We start from the raw sequence: 18,045 nt of genomic DNA on the forward strand, positions 1-18,045 counted from the left end.
TCTATCTTCCATTATTCTATAGCACTATATAGATCAGTGTAGTTTTAGAGTAGTATATGGATCAATATCCAAAGTAGGTTCCAACTTCCATTATTCTATAGTCATCTAAATTTACTATATATATATATAGTTTTATTTTCTACTTTAATTTGATGTCAAGAAATATTTGATTATGTTCCTTTCTAATTCTTGTTCCACTTTGCACAAATATTATTAAGTCTATTTATAATTTCAAAAGATCTTTAAGAAATGACAACAAATCGAATAATATTTTGAACATTTGTGTTGATCAATGGGATCTAACTACTAGATGGCTTGTAATGATTCATTAGCTAGGTCCCATTGTCTTTAGAATTAGAATGTTTCTTTCTTACTAGATGATATTTTACCCTAAACATTATGATTATATTTCCTTTGTATAATATGACTATATTTTACTCTACATGTTTAACATTGTCAACTAATTCCTCAAATTTTGGTGCCTTCGTAGGATGAATATGTCTTGTTATGGTACTCTGAAAAGAAAAAAAAACATGTCCAAACTATGTTAATTATAAAAAGATCATGTGAAATTGTTCTTAATAAATTATGAAAGATCTATACTTCATTCTAATTTTCTAATTCTAACTATACTTCATTCTAATTTGCTAATTCTGATTATTATTAACTGTAAAGCAAGGGATGATTGTATCTCCATTGTATCTAGATCCTCTAATGTTGATATTCAAAAGATCACATGTGGACTAGGTCATGGCATTACATATTTACGGACTTAATCATGAGATATTACATATCTAAGGGATGATTTTATTGTGTTTTTATTATATTTATGCTTCTAGGTGAGATTGTGTGTGAGTTAATCAACATCAACATTTTGAAGCATACTCGATGATCCATCATTAGGATGAGAGAGCTAGGAAAAGATTGGGAAGAAGAAATAGTGGAAAAAATTGAAGTTAAATTTAAAACATCAAATATTATATTTATTTCTCCTATCATGAGAAGAATAGCTTAAACTTCACACACTAAAGCTTAGTTCCTAAACTAAAATTTTTAAATAGTCATGTTTTCCTATACTGACTTTGTGAGTGGCGAATAGTTACTTTCCAAGAGGAATAGACATTTACATTGACAATGTGGGAGGGAAAATGCTAAAGGCCATTCTCAACCACATCAATATGAATTCCATGATTCCCTTGTGTTGAATGATTTCTCAATATAACCAAGTAAGAAAAATTTAATTTCGCTTATCTCTAGAGTTGTTCTAGTCTATGGAGAGTGCTAATGGGACTTACTTAAACATCACATACTTAATATTGGTCATACTAATACTATGTATGAATATCAATGCAAGATTGGAAGGAATGCTATTGAGTGAGAAATTAATTTAACTTGGTAGGAAAATGTGGGAAAATGCATGGTTTTCTTGTGCTTCAATATCTCCATTGTATGGAGGAATTTTTTGTGGAGGTGAGAGGATATATGAAACAAGGTAAACTCAAATTCAGAGAAGATGTGACAAAGAGAATATAAAACTTCTTGGAAGCATTGAATTCTCTTTTCACTAGGGGAAATATAGGAAAAGTTTTTGTTTACCTCACACCCGATTCATAAGATTGTTGTCTTTTATTTTTCTCATTTGGAAATGTGATTAGGACATTCTAAAAATCCTCGATCACACTAGAAATTCCCATGCTAAAAAATAGTATTCTCTAGTAGATTCTAGCTATGGAGAATGCAAATTCTTGTGTACTATAGAAGTTTCTAGAATTATGCAATAATTTATGTGTTTTTATAAATGTGTATATATATTATATTACTTTATGTAAAAAAAATTAGGGAAAGGTACTTTGCTCTATTTTGGGAAGTTAAGAACCTAAGGAAGAACAATTTGTAGTGGAGGAACAAGCAAAAGATCAACATAGACACATTCCTTTCTATGAACCAAAATGACATGTATTGCCATGAACTGGTCAACTGCACTAGAACCAAGCTCGGATCAAATACAAGCCAATACATTTTTCCATACTGAACGCTAATTTTGACAACAAGAAACTATAACTGTCTTTATTAAGCTTGAATTTAGAAAATTTTATGAAACTGCCACTAGAAAAGAAACCATCTTCAAGTCTATGACAATTAATCAAATGATGATGATCCTGTGTTTTAACTAATGGTTATTTTATTTTTCTCTATAATATGATATTCATAAACATGGCTAGTATATTTTCCTCGGTAATATGAAATTTATAATAAAAATAGTTTCCTTATTAAGTGTCAGTTTTTTTTTGCTAATATAATGAGACATCATTACTACAAGATACCATGGACAGCGATTAAGTATATTTGTAGTTAATATGATAAGAGTATATTTTCGTATAGCTCTTAATAACAAGTGCTAACAAAATCTTATCAAGTGTCAGTTTGTTTTCACTAATACAATGAGACGTCATTACTAGAAGCTGTCATGGACAATGGTTAAGTATATTTGCAGTCTGTATGATAAGAGTATATTTTCTTATGGCCCTTAATAACAAATGCTAACAAAATCTTATTCTTGAAAAGTCATTCTATTTTTTCAAGGCATCTACAATGCACAACATGGAATCTTTTCGTATAAGACACATATCATTTTCTTATCATCTTAAAACTATGGTTCCAATTAAAATGACTTTTTCCTATTTTCTCAAAAGATCAATCCTATACTTAAATATATTTTTAATCTATGCTTTGAATTATATCTAATATTCATCATCAGAATGAGGAAATAATGAGTATAGAATTGTGGATATGAACTTCACTATTTAGTAATCATTATTTTCTCATTTTCATGACAATTCACTGGGCATTAGTTTAAATATATGGATTATAAATATATATATATACACAGTTCAATCCATGAAACATGCATTGAAATTCCATATCTTTTCTAAGACATTGTTTGAATTTCCAATATTATGTTAGCATTTTCACCACAAACATTGTTATAATTAGAATGAAGAAAGGATTGTGCAAGAAAAGGTCATGATACTAGAAACTACTAGAAAAAAAAAAATTGGAAATTCGACAAGCAAAAGAAAGTGAAAGAAATACCTCCACCTTCACTCTCGATGATGAATTCCAATTCTTCGTAAGCTGAATTTTCTTCAATCCTCACTACAAGGTAGATAAATGAAATATTTTTACTTGTTATCTTCACAAATATTTCATTAGGCATGTGTGCAAAATAGAATAGCATTAAAATTTTCTATAGATGTTAATATATTTTTTATGTGCTCATGAAATTGAATGATTTCAAATGAACCCACTTAAAATCATTTTTTGCTAAATGTGGAGACTCTAAACTACATTTCAAAGTGATGACTAAAAGGGTTAGCAAAGAAGAAGAAATGACAATCAGATTATGAAGAATCTTTAAAGCATGTGATGTATCTAAGTTGTCAGTCTCCTTCATAATATGTTTATATTTTCAATACAGAACTATGTCCCCTTTCCATAATTGTAAATTATCTTTTCACAACTTGCTAGAAGAAGAGATGTAAGGGTATACATGCGAGTTTCCATATTCCAATTTAATCAGCCCCAATTTTCTATACATTTTTTTTTTGTTATTTTAATGAATAGATTATCAGATTATTTTTGCAAAGATTCCCTTAGACTTCACAAATCAAAGAAATTAGAGGAAAACAATGAGAAATCTAAAAGGGTGGTTCATTAGGCTCACAATCAAACAATCTTTTACTTGAAATCCTAATAAATAACATCGCTTCTATCACAAAAGGGAGTGGAAACATGTTATTTGTAACCCAATTCATCTACTAATTTCAGCTTTTCACCTTCTATTAAAATAATAAATAAAAAAATATGGAATTTATATCAATGATAAATTAAAAACTTAGGAACTAAAGACTTAGGCACCTAACATATCAATATTAACTTCATAGTTTTTACTACAAACAACTTAAACAAAAATGTTCACTAGAAAAAATAAATATGCCATTGCTAGCTTGAAGCTTCCAGTTATTATGAAACTACTATTAAGGAAGCTAGATTTCTTAAATATAGGTTAATATTTCTCCTCCAAGATGCTCAAACATCACATATTTGTGTCCTTACCTAGATGGATCTACATGATGTGGAGTAGGTAAAATGCCTTCTATACTTTCCTTTAATGAACACATTATCAGATTAGAAGTGCAAAGATTCCCTTAGGAAAATTGATTTGATGAAACTATTGCCAATTAAATTATGTGATAAGAAAAGTTGTAGGTTTCTACCACTTAGCCATACACTTGAAAGGGCCAAATTTTTAATCCCAAGAAGTCTTACGGTCAAAAAATGAAGTGTCCAATCAAGTTTCAGTCAATATTTTGACATCTTCTCCCTCCCCCACTGGACTAGTGAAAGTTACATAACTCATGATGTTTCGATGGTCAATTCCTCCATGAGAAATATCATGTCAATAACCGATCAAATGTCTACAATCAAAACTCAAAATGCAAACCATATAAGGGGATCGATTGATAACCTATCAAATGTATGCAATGGAAACTCAAAATTTCATAAAAATAACTTGTCAAACATCTATAGTGGCAACTCAAAATGAAAACCATATGAGAAGTTTCATATAAATATAAATTCCTTCCAAATGTAGACACCAAATTGATAGAAACGATAGTCCACCAAAATAATAGAGGACGGCAGGAGGGAGGGGGGTGTGGGGTTGAATCGGTTATCTAAGAATTAAAATATTTATCTTCTTTAAAAAAATTTAACCATTCAAACAAATTTTAAAAAAAAACCATAATAAGATGCACATAGACAATTACACTAGATATGTTAACTAGGGAAACCTTTGATTAGAGGGAAAACCCTAGCGGGAATGATGCCCATAAGATGATGCACTAATATAAATATTATTTGTTAGAGGATGGACCCCGTTAGAAGTCTATTATAATATTTAGTACATATGAGTCCCTATTAGGAGACTTTGAATTCATGTTAGGAGATTCCAATCCTATTAGGAATTGTGGTACAATGTATGCAAGAAGAGCCCACTGCCCAAACATGAAATTTCAACTACAAGAAGAGTTCACTACTAATACATGAAATTTCCTATTATGTTCTTCTATCCTTTGTTCTATCAACCAAACCAATCACTATTAGACCTTTTAGACCAGGTCACAAACCTCAAATCCAAATATCAAACCTTGAATCACTTAGCAAGACCTCAACAATGAATTTTTCTTCACTTCCACTCTGCTCTGCTCAACTTTGCATTCTGCTCTCTCTACTACTTAAAATTACTTCTTCATATCATATTCCACACTTCATGATAAATGGAAATTTCCTTCCTCTCTAATAATTCCATAAAACAATTGCCTAAGTTAGTTGTTAGACCTTCTCAATTAATCATTATAGGACTGCATTAAGAACACGTTACACTTAGAGATAACATTAATCTTCCACCTTACAACTTGAATATCTTTATGTACACATAATATTATGACAAGTGACCTCAGCCACATCATCACTAGCATGTCTTCTTAATATCCTCAACCTCAATTCTCAGAATAACAACTCTGCTAAGAGATATAATAAGTTTACCAGAACATAACTCTGTAAACTCTATCTTAGAACAAACATCACCAAAACCTACATAACTTCTTCCAGACTTATCATTTCTTCATCTGACATTAAATGCATATACTAGATACTCATAAGTATCTCCCATAACCTTGGATATTTAGAATACTCAACTAGCCATCTACACCAACTTGATCTTTTTATTCTTCTTTTGTCAAATACCACAGAAGACTACTATGTTGACATCAATGACAAACTCAGTCATGAATGTAACATATCATTATAGTAACATTTCTACAATACTCCCCCATAGGAATATCATCAACATTCATGCTTCCAACAAACTCCCCTTTGGCATTGATGGCAACATAGATGAAAAACATGTAGTTCCAAGAATACCAACAAAAGATTATTCATCTTTCTTTTCAAATCCTCTTCATCAATCACTCTCCCCATTGATATACCTCAATGTGCTTTTTATCAAACTATTATTCCATGTTGTACTTCTTCTTACTTAGTAAAAAATAATTCTTACTAGCTCAAGTGTCTAAAGACACTATTCAAAACAACATCCAACAAGATTCTTAGATGACTCTGATCATCATAGATACTCCCCCATATAGGAAGCATCATCATTAAGTCTAGACAAACAATGGTGCTATGTTACACTAGACTGATGCACTCTTGCATCATCTACTTTGATGTAGGAAGGGGCATAACCCCTACCGTACCTTGCAAATACTCAAAAGTCTCTTTGGGAAGAGGCTTAGTGAATATATCTACAATCTTCTCTTTAGTGCTCACATACTCCAATCTAATTTCCTCTTCTACAACTTTCTCTCTCAACATATGATACTTAATAGAAATGTGCTTAGTCCTCGAATGCAACACTAGATTCTTAGACATATTTACTTTTCTTGTGTTGTCACAATGTATGACAACAAGTTCATTGATTTCTATCCTTATATCCTTTAGCATCTGCTTCATCCAAAAGACTTGATTTCAATTATTTGTTGCTGCAACATATTCTACTTCTACAGTACTTTGTGATGTACAATCATGCTTCTTTCTTAGCCAAGAAACCAATCTTCATCCATAATGCCTACCTAATGAACATTAGTATGGGCACACAAAGTTAAATCATTAAATCTTTCATACCACAATCCAAACTTAGATGTTCCTTTTAGATATCTAAATATCCTTTTGATTGCTACATAATGTGCTTCTCTGGAATCAGCTTGGAATCTTGCAACAATTCCAACTACATTTGCTATATCCAACCTTGTGTGAGTTAGATATTGCAATCCTCTAATCATAGATTTGTATGTCTTCTGCTCAATAGAAGGTGTCTCATCCTTTGTAGATAACTTGTGTCTAGTTACCATGGGTGTTCCAATAGGTTTGCATGTTTCCAAACCAAACCTTTTTAGTAAATCCTTCAAGTACTTAGTTTGAGAAATAAAGATTTCTTCTTTATTATGTACAATCTGTAATCGTATAAAATGTTTCATTTCTACTATCATACTCATTTCAAATTCTTTCTTCATCTCTTCAGCAAATTTGTCACTTCCATTGTCACTTCCTCCAAATATGATATCATCAACAAATATTACCAAAATCATCAAATCACCATCAATTTCTTTCCAATATAGTTTACTATCTACTATACCTTCTCTATATCCAAGCTTTCTCAAATGTTTGTCCAACCTTGAATACCAATGATGCAGGAGCATCCAGAGGTATAAGGGCAATCTTGTGTCACCCAAAAAAATGTACTTAGACTTAGTTTCTCTTTCATGTGTTTTCATTTTTGGACACCCATTTGAGTCAAATAAAGGTTCCAACTCTCATAGTTCAACTATCAGAGTGCTAGAAAATCCCAAAAAAATAGGAGCATGCAATTTGGCCATCATTTTGGTGACCTAGAAGATGTGAATTGGCCAAATGAATGTAATTGTGATTTAGAGCATTTCAAAAAAAGAATCAGGTCAAAAGGCCCCACGGTTTGAAAGTTATTGCAGGTTTTTGAGTTTTAGAGACCTCCTAAGAATGCTTCAAAGTCAAGTTAGGGGCATTAAATGACCTCAAAAAGGGCTAAAAAATTGGGGATGAGTGAAGCTTGTCCATAGGGCTATAGAGCACTTTGAGAGCTTTCTAAAAATGTAAACGGTTCATCAATCGGAGCTATGATTCAAAAGTTATGCCTCCTGAAAGTTCAGTTACCGTTTCTGTATTCTTCTAGATTTGCACTGACTTCTAACGCAGCTTCTGGAACCTTCTATTTGGTTGGTGGATGCCTACTAGCACTTTCTGGAATGTACTCCTAGTCCTTAACCCTCTGGGGTCTATTTAAGGAGATTTCTGGCATTGTAAAAGGCAATTCAGAGTGGAGTTTGAGAGGAGGTATTGAAAGGAGAAATTATCTCCAGATTTATGCTATTGTAAGCCCTTAGGGCATGTTTCAAAGTTTATTTTCCTATACTGTTGTACTAGCTTATTTCCTCAATTAATATAATTTTTCCCTTTTTTTTGTGTCCATTTTGTTCTTGGTTTGTGTCCCCATCAACCAAGTTCTAGGTGCTTGTTTCAAGCCATGCAATTCTTTCTTTAGTTTGCATACTATGTCCTTATCATTTGTCAAAAGACAACCTTCAGACTACTCAATGTACACTTCTTCTTTAAGATCTCCATTTGTAAATGCTGGCTTGACATCCATTTGATACACTTTGAATTTCTTTCATGCTACATAGGCTAAGAATAATCTTACTACTTCTATTCTAGCCACTAGAGCATAGGTCTCATCATATTCTATTCCTTCTTGCTATGAGTAACCTTTATATACCAATCTTGCCTTGTTCATTACAACTTTACCTTGCTTATTCATCTTGTTCTTGAAAACCCATTTAGTTCCTATCACATTCTTGTCTACTAGTTTGGGGACCAATTCTCTTGTCTCATTTTTTACTATATGATCCAATTCCTCTTTCATGGCTTGTTTCCAATGATCATCTTTACATGCTTCATCTGCATTTTTAGGTTCAACTTGAGATATCAAATATAGTTATTCATTAACTCTACTTCTTATCATCACATATTTATCTTTTCTTTTGATGATTTACTTAGATGGGTGATTCTTTATCATATTCTTTTCTGAAGTAGGAGTTGCTATCTCAACATTTGGCTCTACTGAAGGTTCCAAGCTTTGTTCCTACCTTGGATCTCCTTCATTCTACAAATCATTATTAGTCTCAAGAAATACCTCATCATTCCTTGGCTTAGTAATAGCATCATCATCTGAATTATAATCAACTATTCTTTCTTGTATCCTGAATTTCTCATCAATTATTGCATTTGCACTTTCCATAATAGTAACCAAAGTTGTCTCTTCTAATACTTGCTCTTCATTAACCAATCTAAAATCATTAAAACTATCTTTCAAGGATCTTTCCATACTTGCTATAAATTCTACAACTTTATCAAAAAGTAGACTCTTTCTAGTTTTTCTCAACCTCTAAAGACATCTACTTGAAAAATGACCAAATTCTTTACATGTCCAACAAAAAAAAATTCATACCTTCTGGTTCTCTCTTTGTAAGTAGATCAGTACCTTCCTTTATCTTTATGTTTTCTTCTAACTAGGATCTATCTTCTCTTGTTCTACTATTCCCTTGTATACAATAGAAGGATTATGGATCTAAAAACTCAATACTTTGCTCTTTACATGAATATGATAACTCATCAAGAATTTCCATCATTTGGGTGTCAAAATTTCTACTATTGGATGTAGGACTACCTTTCCTAAACATTCTTACCATGGATCTCCCAAAGTTTTAAAACTTTATCTTCAAGAACCTAATGCTCTGATACAAATTGTTTGAAACAATAGTCCACCAAGATAACTTTGGGGGGGTGGGTGTGGTGAATTAGTTATCCAACAATTAAAATATTTATCTTCTTTGAAAAAACTTAACCATTCAACCAAAGTAAAAACCAACATTAATAAGATTCACATAGATAATTAGACTAGATATGTTAACTACGAAAAGCCTTGATCAAAGGGAAAACTCCAGTGGGAATGATGTGCACAAGATGATGTACTAATATAAATATTCCTTGTTAGAGGATGGACCCTGTTAGGAGTCTATTACAACATTTGGTACATATGAGTCCTTGTTAGGAGACCTTGAATCCATGTTAGGAGATTCCAACCCTATTAGGAGTTGTGGTACAATGTATGCAACAAAAGCCCACTACCCAAATATGCAATTTCAACTACAAGAAGAGCTCATTACTCAAACATGAAATTGACTATTATGTTTTTCATTTATTTGTTCTATCAACTAAACTAATCACTATCAAACCTTGTAGGCTAGGTCAAAAACCTTGAATCCAAATATCAAACCTCAAATCACTCAGCAAAACCTTGACAATGAAATTTCCTTCACTTCCACTCTGCTTTGCTCAAGTTCACACTCCACTCTCTCTGCTGCTTACAATCACTTCTTCATTTCATATTCCACACTTCATGATAAAGGAAAATTTCCTTCCTTTATACTAAGTCCATAAAACAACTCCCTGAGTTGGCCATTAGACCTTCTCAATTAATCATTATGGGACCACATTAAGAACACATTACACTTAGTGATAACATTAATCTTCCACCTTACAACTTGAATATCTTTTTCTACACATAATATTATGAGGAGAAAACTTACCCACATCATCACCAACATGTTTTCTTCATATCCTCAACCTTGATTCTTAGAATAGCAACTCTACTAAGATATATAAAAAGTTTACCAGAACATGCCTCTATAAACTGTATCTCATAATAGATATGACCAAAACTTACATAACTTCTTCTAGAGATATCATTTCTTCATCCAACATTAACTACATTTATTGGATACTTATAAGTATCTCCCATAACCTTAGATAGTTAGAATACTCAACTAGTCATCCATACCAACTTGATATTTCTATTGTTCTTCTATCAGATACCACAGAAGACTACTATGTTGACATCAATGACAAACTCAATCATGAATGTAACATATAATCATAGTAACATTTCCACAACACTCCCCCATAGGAATATCATCAGCATTCATGCTTCCAACACAAATCTCCAATGGAAACTCAAAATGAAAACATAAAATGCCATATAAGGGGATCAATCGATGCAAAATTCTAGCTCTTACCTCAAATGGGTTCCATGCACATAGACCGCATCCAACCAACTCCTCTAGCCAAAAAAAAAATTGATGCCACTTTTTCTCTTTTTTTGTTATGAACTAGATTTGGTAAAAAATTTGACCAAATTAGGCATTAAAACAAAAAAACAAAAAATCATAGGCCAATATGGCCTTTGCTCAAAAAAAATGGTAGAAAAACAAGGGGAAATATTCCTCACAATTATCTCCCATCAAAAGAATTACTCTTCTTTTGTTCCTGAACAAGGGCTCAGTAACCTTCAAAATTATGTTTGGGTCCCCCTTAAAGTCAACTTCAAAGAGTTTATTTATCATAGTGATCCTCAAATTCAAATCCTCTTCTAATACTCTCTTCTTCCTATTTATTAGCCTATTATATAGTTCTTCAAATATTTTATTATGAATACTCTCCAACTTCTCATTCCTTGAAATCATCTTTCTTACAATGGCATTCTCTAACTACCTTCTATCCATATTACTATACAGATTATAATACTTATTTAACTATACAAAATTCTCATCATTAATTATGTGCATGTTTAGGTTCTCTAGCTTTTATTTCCATGCCTTCTTTCCAGCTATTTTTTCCCTTCCTGTACATCTTGCACTACCAGTCTATCTCCAGCTTCATCCTCAAAACTTTCAAATTCATTGATCTGCATTGATTTCCTTCTCTTTCTTGGTCTACTAGTGGTCTACTTGACCCTTTTCTTTGATGATGGTGCAGGTTCTTTCTTAACCTTCACCAATCTCTCTAGTTTCCTCTATGTTGTAGGTGCTTCCACCTCTTGCTTCCTCCTTGGTTGATCACTTCTTGTTCTCACAAGTTTCACTTGCACAATTTCTGCATATGGTGCAACGAAGGCGTATGCACATGGTTGCACTACTGTCACACCTTCTGAAGGTCCAAAAATAGCAATAGGATTTGCTGCTAACACTTTAGATTGTTTGCTTGCTTTCATTTCCATCATAATGTTTATAACTTCATTGAATTCCTTTCTAGTCAAGTCAAATTCCTTGAGGATGGAATCTATCACCTTTTCCACTTTATTCATGCTTTCCTTATTGTGTAGTTCAGAATGAACTATTCTCATTTTCTCCTCATAGGTTCCCCATCTAGGACACTTTGTGTCCTTCTTAGATTGGAGTATAATCTATGATACCCTTCTATGAGGTCAGTGCTCATCTCATATCCCATGAGTTCAATGAACTTAACCCTTGGTATGACAACTTCCATACAAGTTTAGTCTATCTACACCATGAAGCATATCTCATCCTTATATTTCTCTACCATTGAGGGAGGTATTCTATACCTCTATTTCATTTTTGACTGGAAAATTTTAATCATTTTGTCAATGTCATCATCTCTGACATTTTCCAACTTTGATCTATAGCATTGAGTCACCATCTTTGTTGCACACTCATTTCTATCCAAATTTGTTACACCAAAAAATTTCCTTGTAGCATAGAAAAATATACGAGTCGATAGGGACTCAAATCTAAATACTATGCTCTTTGTTTTCTTCACTTTGGCAATGTTGTCCAACAATTGTAGTTTGATAATCTCACATAGATTAAATTTTCTCCCTTGAACTATCATCACATAACCTACATGGAAAAATCTAGGTGGCACTGGGTTAATCCCTAATCCATGGCTGAACTTGTACCCTAATATCTTGCTTAATAGCTTTAATCCTTTATCTTGAATGGAGTCTACCTTCATGTTTCTTCCACTAAACCTAGTATTTAGGTTTGTCTCAACCATCTCTCTTACATTCTTTGCATTAATAAGATTACATCCCTCATTACACAACCTTGTGACCTTATGAATTAGGTCATTGTCAATAACTATCTACACATCACCTAGCCATAACAAATCATCATGTACCCTACTTAGAATAATTTAGGTTCAATGGTGATTATTAAACTGTATATAAAACATATACTTCACTAGATTCAACTCACTTTGGTGCACATACTTAGATTTCAATGATAAATCACTATTACACATGGTTCCCAAACTTTTGTGACTATCTTCATCTCCTATGCTCTCAATCTTATAGTGGATACAACTTCAAAAATCCTCAACATGAAGCACATTCTCTAGAACTTGCAAAAATGCACCCAATGGGTCATTCAAAAGTGATAAAAATGGATGCTTCTTCAATACATACCATGTTCTATCACTTACATCATAGATGGTTTGACTGGCCATTGCAATTCTACTATATTCATTGAAAAACCTAGCTTTAACTCTAAAAAATACTTTAAATTTTGTATTTAAGGCTTTTGCAAATTTATACTTCACAAACTTCTTTTCGAACTTCAATTCATTGTCAAGTTGTTTTCCAATTGACTCAAGACACTTTGCATGAACACATGGTACACATAATCTTGCTTGCAATCCTTAAATCACTTCATACTGCACTACACATTAAATGTGTATCTACCACAAATTCAAATACTATCTCTATTTACCAGTAAGCTTGCTTTTTGAAATCCTACTCATAGAGATCATATCTAGACTTGCACACTTGACCATAGCTTTCTTTCTATGTCCTTAAGGTCTTTTGTTAATTGTGCAACTTCCAACTCTCTCTCTAACATCAATTCTGACCAAATGATGCATTACCTCTTCTAAAATTGCTTAATCCAGGTATGCTGAGTCACAAAAAATCTATTATTTCAATGTCTTATTAGGTATATTGAAATATTATCCCTCCAAAACTGTATAATAGCTTTCTGGATCCTTAGTTATCACAAATGCTTCTTTGAATTCATCAACATGTTCCTTAATTGCTTCCTTCTAACTATTGTCACTACCATTTCCATTTCATCTATCAATTTTATTGTTGTTCCTTCTATTGTTAGGATTCCTATTAAATTTCATTCTATCAATTCTACAATATCTTATTGTGTGCTTGAAATTATTACATAACTAACATACAGGTGCATTTCTTCTCTAATTAGTTCCATTCTAATTCTCAAGTGCTCTATAATTCCTTGCAATGTGTCTAGGATTATTACATTTATAACACACAAACTGGTTCTTCTCTCCATTATATTTCTCTCCATCAATGGATTTTTTTTGTGATCTTTCTCTTTCATTAGCTATAGGGTTAGTATTCCTCAACATTCTACTATTTACATTATTACCGTCAAACTTAGGTTTCTTATGTTCTACTACTTTATGTCCATAACCATGACAATTATAACAATAGAAATTAGTGATGGGTTTAAAAGACTTACCTACACAATCTCTTTTCATATGTCCAACTTCATTGCATATGAAAAATCTACCTCTAAACTCACATCTTACTTCCTTGGGTGCTTCATCTTTCTTAGGTTTATCAACTTGCTCCATTTTCGTAGGTTCATCATGATTCACTGATAAATTAATTAATTCTACTTTCTTTGAACAATAGATTTGCTTGATTCAAACTTACTTAGATTAGATTCCTTAGGGGATTCAATAACTGGATCTAGTTCTCTTCTAATTTCAACTTTCTTGGCTAATTTCTCTCCAATCAGATATCCAGGTCTTATCTTATCATAAGAACATCTCTAGTGAAATATTTGTTGATCTATCTTCTTACTACTAGAGTAAAGTTTGTCTAACTATTTCTTAACTTGTGTCAGTTCTCCTTTAACAATGATATTGTACTTTTCTAATTCTACATGCTCAATCTTGATAGTATCTAGTTTAGATGTAACTTTACTTAATTGGGATCTAAGGTCTGCATTCTTAGTTTTCAATTTAGGTTCATTCTTGCCACCATTTTTCTTTAGACTCAATTGAAGTTCAACAATTTTCAGTTCATGTTTCAAAATCTCATTTTCTTTCTAGAGATTTTCTACTTTATCATTGTCACTAATCTACACATTTGATTCCTTTTCAAATTTTAGATCATCAATCTTGTCTTTTAGTTTACCAATGAAGACTTGTGCATCTTCATATCTATCTTTCAGGTTATCTCTTTCTTCCATAAGAAGATCAATCTTCTCAAGAGCTTCTTCAAGGTTTGTCTTTAGTTGTTCCATATTTATAGGGATTTTAATAAAGTTATTAAACTTCTTCTCAGTAACTGACCTCTGATACCAATTGTTAGAAAAAGATAATACTAAGAGGGGGGTGATTCAGTATTCTAAAAAACTTTTTTCCACAACTAAATATTGTTAATTACTTTATAACTTGCATATGAAAGTAAACCAACAATCTTGAATAGAAAATACAAACAAGCACATAGAGAACTCATAACACCATTATTTTTTAACTAGGGAAACCCTGGCCAATAGAAAAATACCCACTAGATGATTCACTAAACAATACGATCCTATTAAGGATATGGACTCTCTTAGGAGTTTATGAAGTACATATAGTGTCTCAAGTCCTTATTAGAGGACAAGGCCTAGTTAGAAGCCTCAACCTTGTTAGCAGTTGCTTCAACCCTATCAGGAGTTAGTGGATCAAATACAATGTATGTAATAAGAGCCCACTATCCTAACATGCAATTATACAATCCAAATCTTCACAAAAATAGATATACATACAATAATTTCTATCTAATTTATTCACACTTGCTCTAATCATACATCAAATGTAGTTCATATATCATCACATCGACTTCACATCAATCAAAAATATCACATTGATCATACATATGTTACATAGTTCATCATATAGCACACACTTATCTTCACAAGATAAGATCTTCAGTTATACCTCTCATATTCATAATTCACTTCTTAGTTGGCCTTCATGCTTTCACATTCTTGGCATAATATGAAATAACTTATGGATTAAAATCCACATAGTCAACTTGATGGAGACACAACCAAAGATCAAAATGAACACATAGGAAAAGGGAAATATTATTAACAATAAAAAATGCCCTATGGGGGTCAGTGCAAGAAGTTGGGTCTCACTTTTGGCCAAAAAGTGGAAGTGTTTTTCCTATTTTTGATATATTTTGTCAATTGATGCAAAAATTTGAGCCATTTAGAGATTAAATATATAAAAACTTTAGAAATAAAAATTGTAGTGCCTGGAGTCTTCTTTCTGAATATGTAATTTATTTTCATACCCATATGATGGATTGTTATTTTGATATGGATCTTCAAAAATCACTTTTTCAAAATGCCTGTTTCAGGACCATACCACACTCATGTACGGAATCCATAATTTGAATCAAATGAATGAATTTTTGTGAATCCTTTTAAATGGAGTTACCTGACACACCAAATATTGATGAGAATATTTTTCTTAAATTTTTTAATGAATAGTTTTTTTTTTAATTAATTTTTAATTGGCTATAAAGGAAATTTTTAAAACCTCTCGTGTATAGACACCATAATTTGATCAAAATTTCACTTTTTTCAACTTTTCTATTTTTTCTAACTTCAAAAGAATTGAGTGTAGATTGATGACATATAAATCAATTTAAGAAAAATTATAAAATAAAAAAGTTATTAAAGTTTTAGTGAACATTGTTGTTTTACATTTAGGGACCACCTTTGATTAAAAAATAATACCAAAATAGTAAATAAAATCATAACACTATAAAATTTATATTTGTGAAATCAAGATAGTGAGAGCTCTAATGGGTTTTTGTTTCATAAAAAAATTTGATCGAGAAGACCCTCTAAAAATCATGGCAAGGCATGAATTTGTCAGTTCAATGCCTTAGCCAAACTTAGCCAAATCTTGAGAGGCCAAGGCATAGGCTTGGTCTCACCAAGCCTGTCCCAAATCAAAATCCGAGGCAAGAAAAAAAAGCTCACCTCATGTTGTAAGAAACAGGCACCTGTTATTTGAATTTCAAAAAAAGGGTACCCGTTTTGAAAAATTAAAAGCGGCATGTAAAATCTACCAAAAACTAAAAAAATTGAATTTTTAAGAAATGGGTACTTTTTTTTTATTTTTAAAAAATGGGTGCCCATTTCTTAAAAATTCAACTTTTTAATTTTTTGAGAAACAGGTACCCATTTTTTGAAAATAAAAAATGGGTACCCAATTTTTAAAAGTAATAGGTGCCCATTTTTTAAATTTAGGGTCGGGCGCCTGAGCTGAAAATAGGTGCCCATTTTTTAAAATCAGGTACCTGTTTCTAAGAGGTATCATTCCGCGGCATGGGTTTACAATAGTATGATTCTAGAGAAAAAAATCATCCACACAATACCCTCTCTCTAACTCCACTCAAAACTGCCTTTACAATGCCAGAAATGTTCTTAAATAGACACCAATTCATTTAGGGTTAGGAATACATTCTAGAATATGCCAGTTGGCATCCACCACCAAAACAGAAGGTTCTAGAAGTCATGTTAGAAGTTGGTGTAAAATTAGAAGAATCCAAAAATGGTAGTCCAACTTCTAGGAGGCATAACTTTTGAACTGGGACTCCAATTGATGAACTATTTACATTTTTGGAAAGCTCTCAAAGTGCTCTACAACCCTACAGACTAGCTTCACTCATCCCCAATTTTTTGGCCCTATACAAGGTTGTTTAGTGCCCCAAATCTAACTTTAAAGTGCTCGCAGGAGGTCTTCAGGAAACTTAAAACTGCAATAACTTTTTGACTTGATTCTTTTTTTGGAGTGCTTTAAATTACAAGTATTATCATCCCTCCAAATTACACGTTCTAACTCATCATAATTTTTTCTCTATTACAAAATAACCCATTTTCTACATTTAGATGTATCCCAAGGTGCTTAAAAACTCTAACCCAGAAAACTAATAGTGGAACTGTGAGAGTTGGAACCTTTATTTGACCCAAATGGGTATCAAGAAATAAAAACACATTAAAAAGAAACTATCTCTAAGAATATTTATGGGTGATACAGGATTACCCTAACACCACTGGATGCTCTTGCATCAGACACCTAGGGTAGATTGAAAAGTGACCCTGTCACTTTATGGAAGACGAAAACCCAAATGGGCGACCTCCACTGCTGATATCCAAGTTGAGTCCTCTATTGGTTGTCCTTTCCACTTCACCAGGTACTCTTCATACTGCCTATTTATCATACTCCTGCCCACACGACTATCCAGAATCTCTTCTATCTCCTCCTTAGAAGTAGGAATTGGACATGGCTCCAACATCAACCTCTCATCTACGCCATCATCATGATATTTTGTTAAGTCTCTAATGTTGAAGATAGAAGAAATGTGAATCCCATCTTGCAACTCCACCTCATATGCATTTCCCAAGTCATACTTCTTCAAAATGTTACAGGGGCCAAATTTCT

Source organism: Cupressus sempervirens, chromosome 4 (assembly GCF_028749045.1).
Source record: "Cupressus sempervirens isolate cs-2001-9-10 chromosome 4, ASM2874904v1, whole genome shotgun sequence".
Taxonomy (NCBI): domain Eukaryota; kingdom Viridiplantae; phylum Streptophyta; class Pinopsida; order Cupressales; family Cupressaceae; genus Cupressus; species Cupressus sempervirens.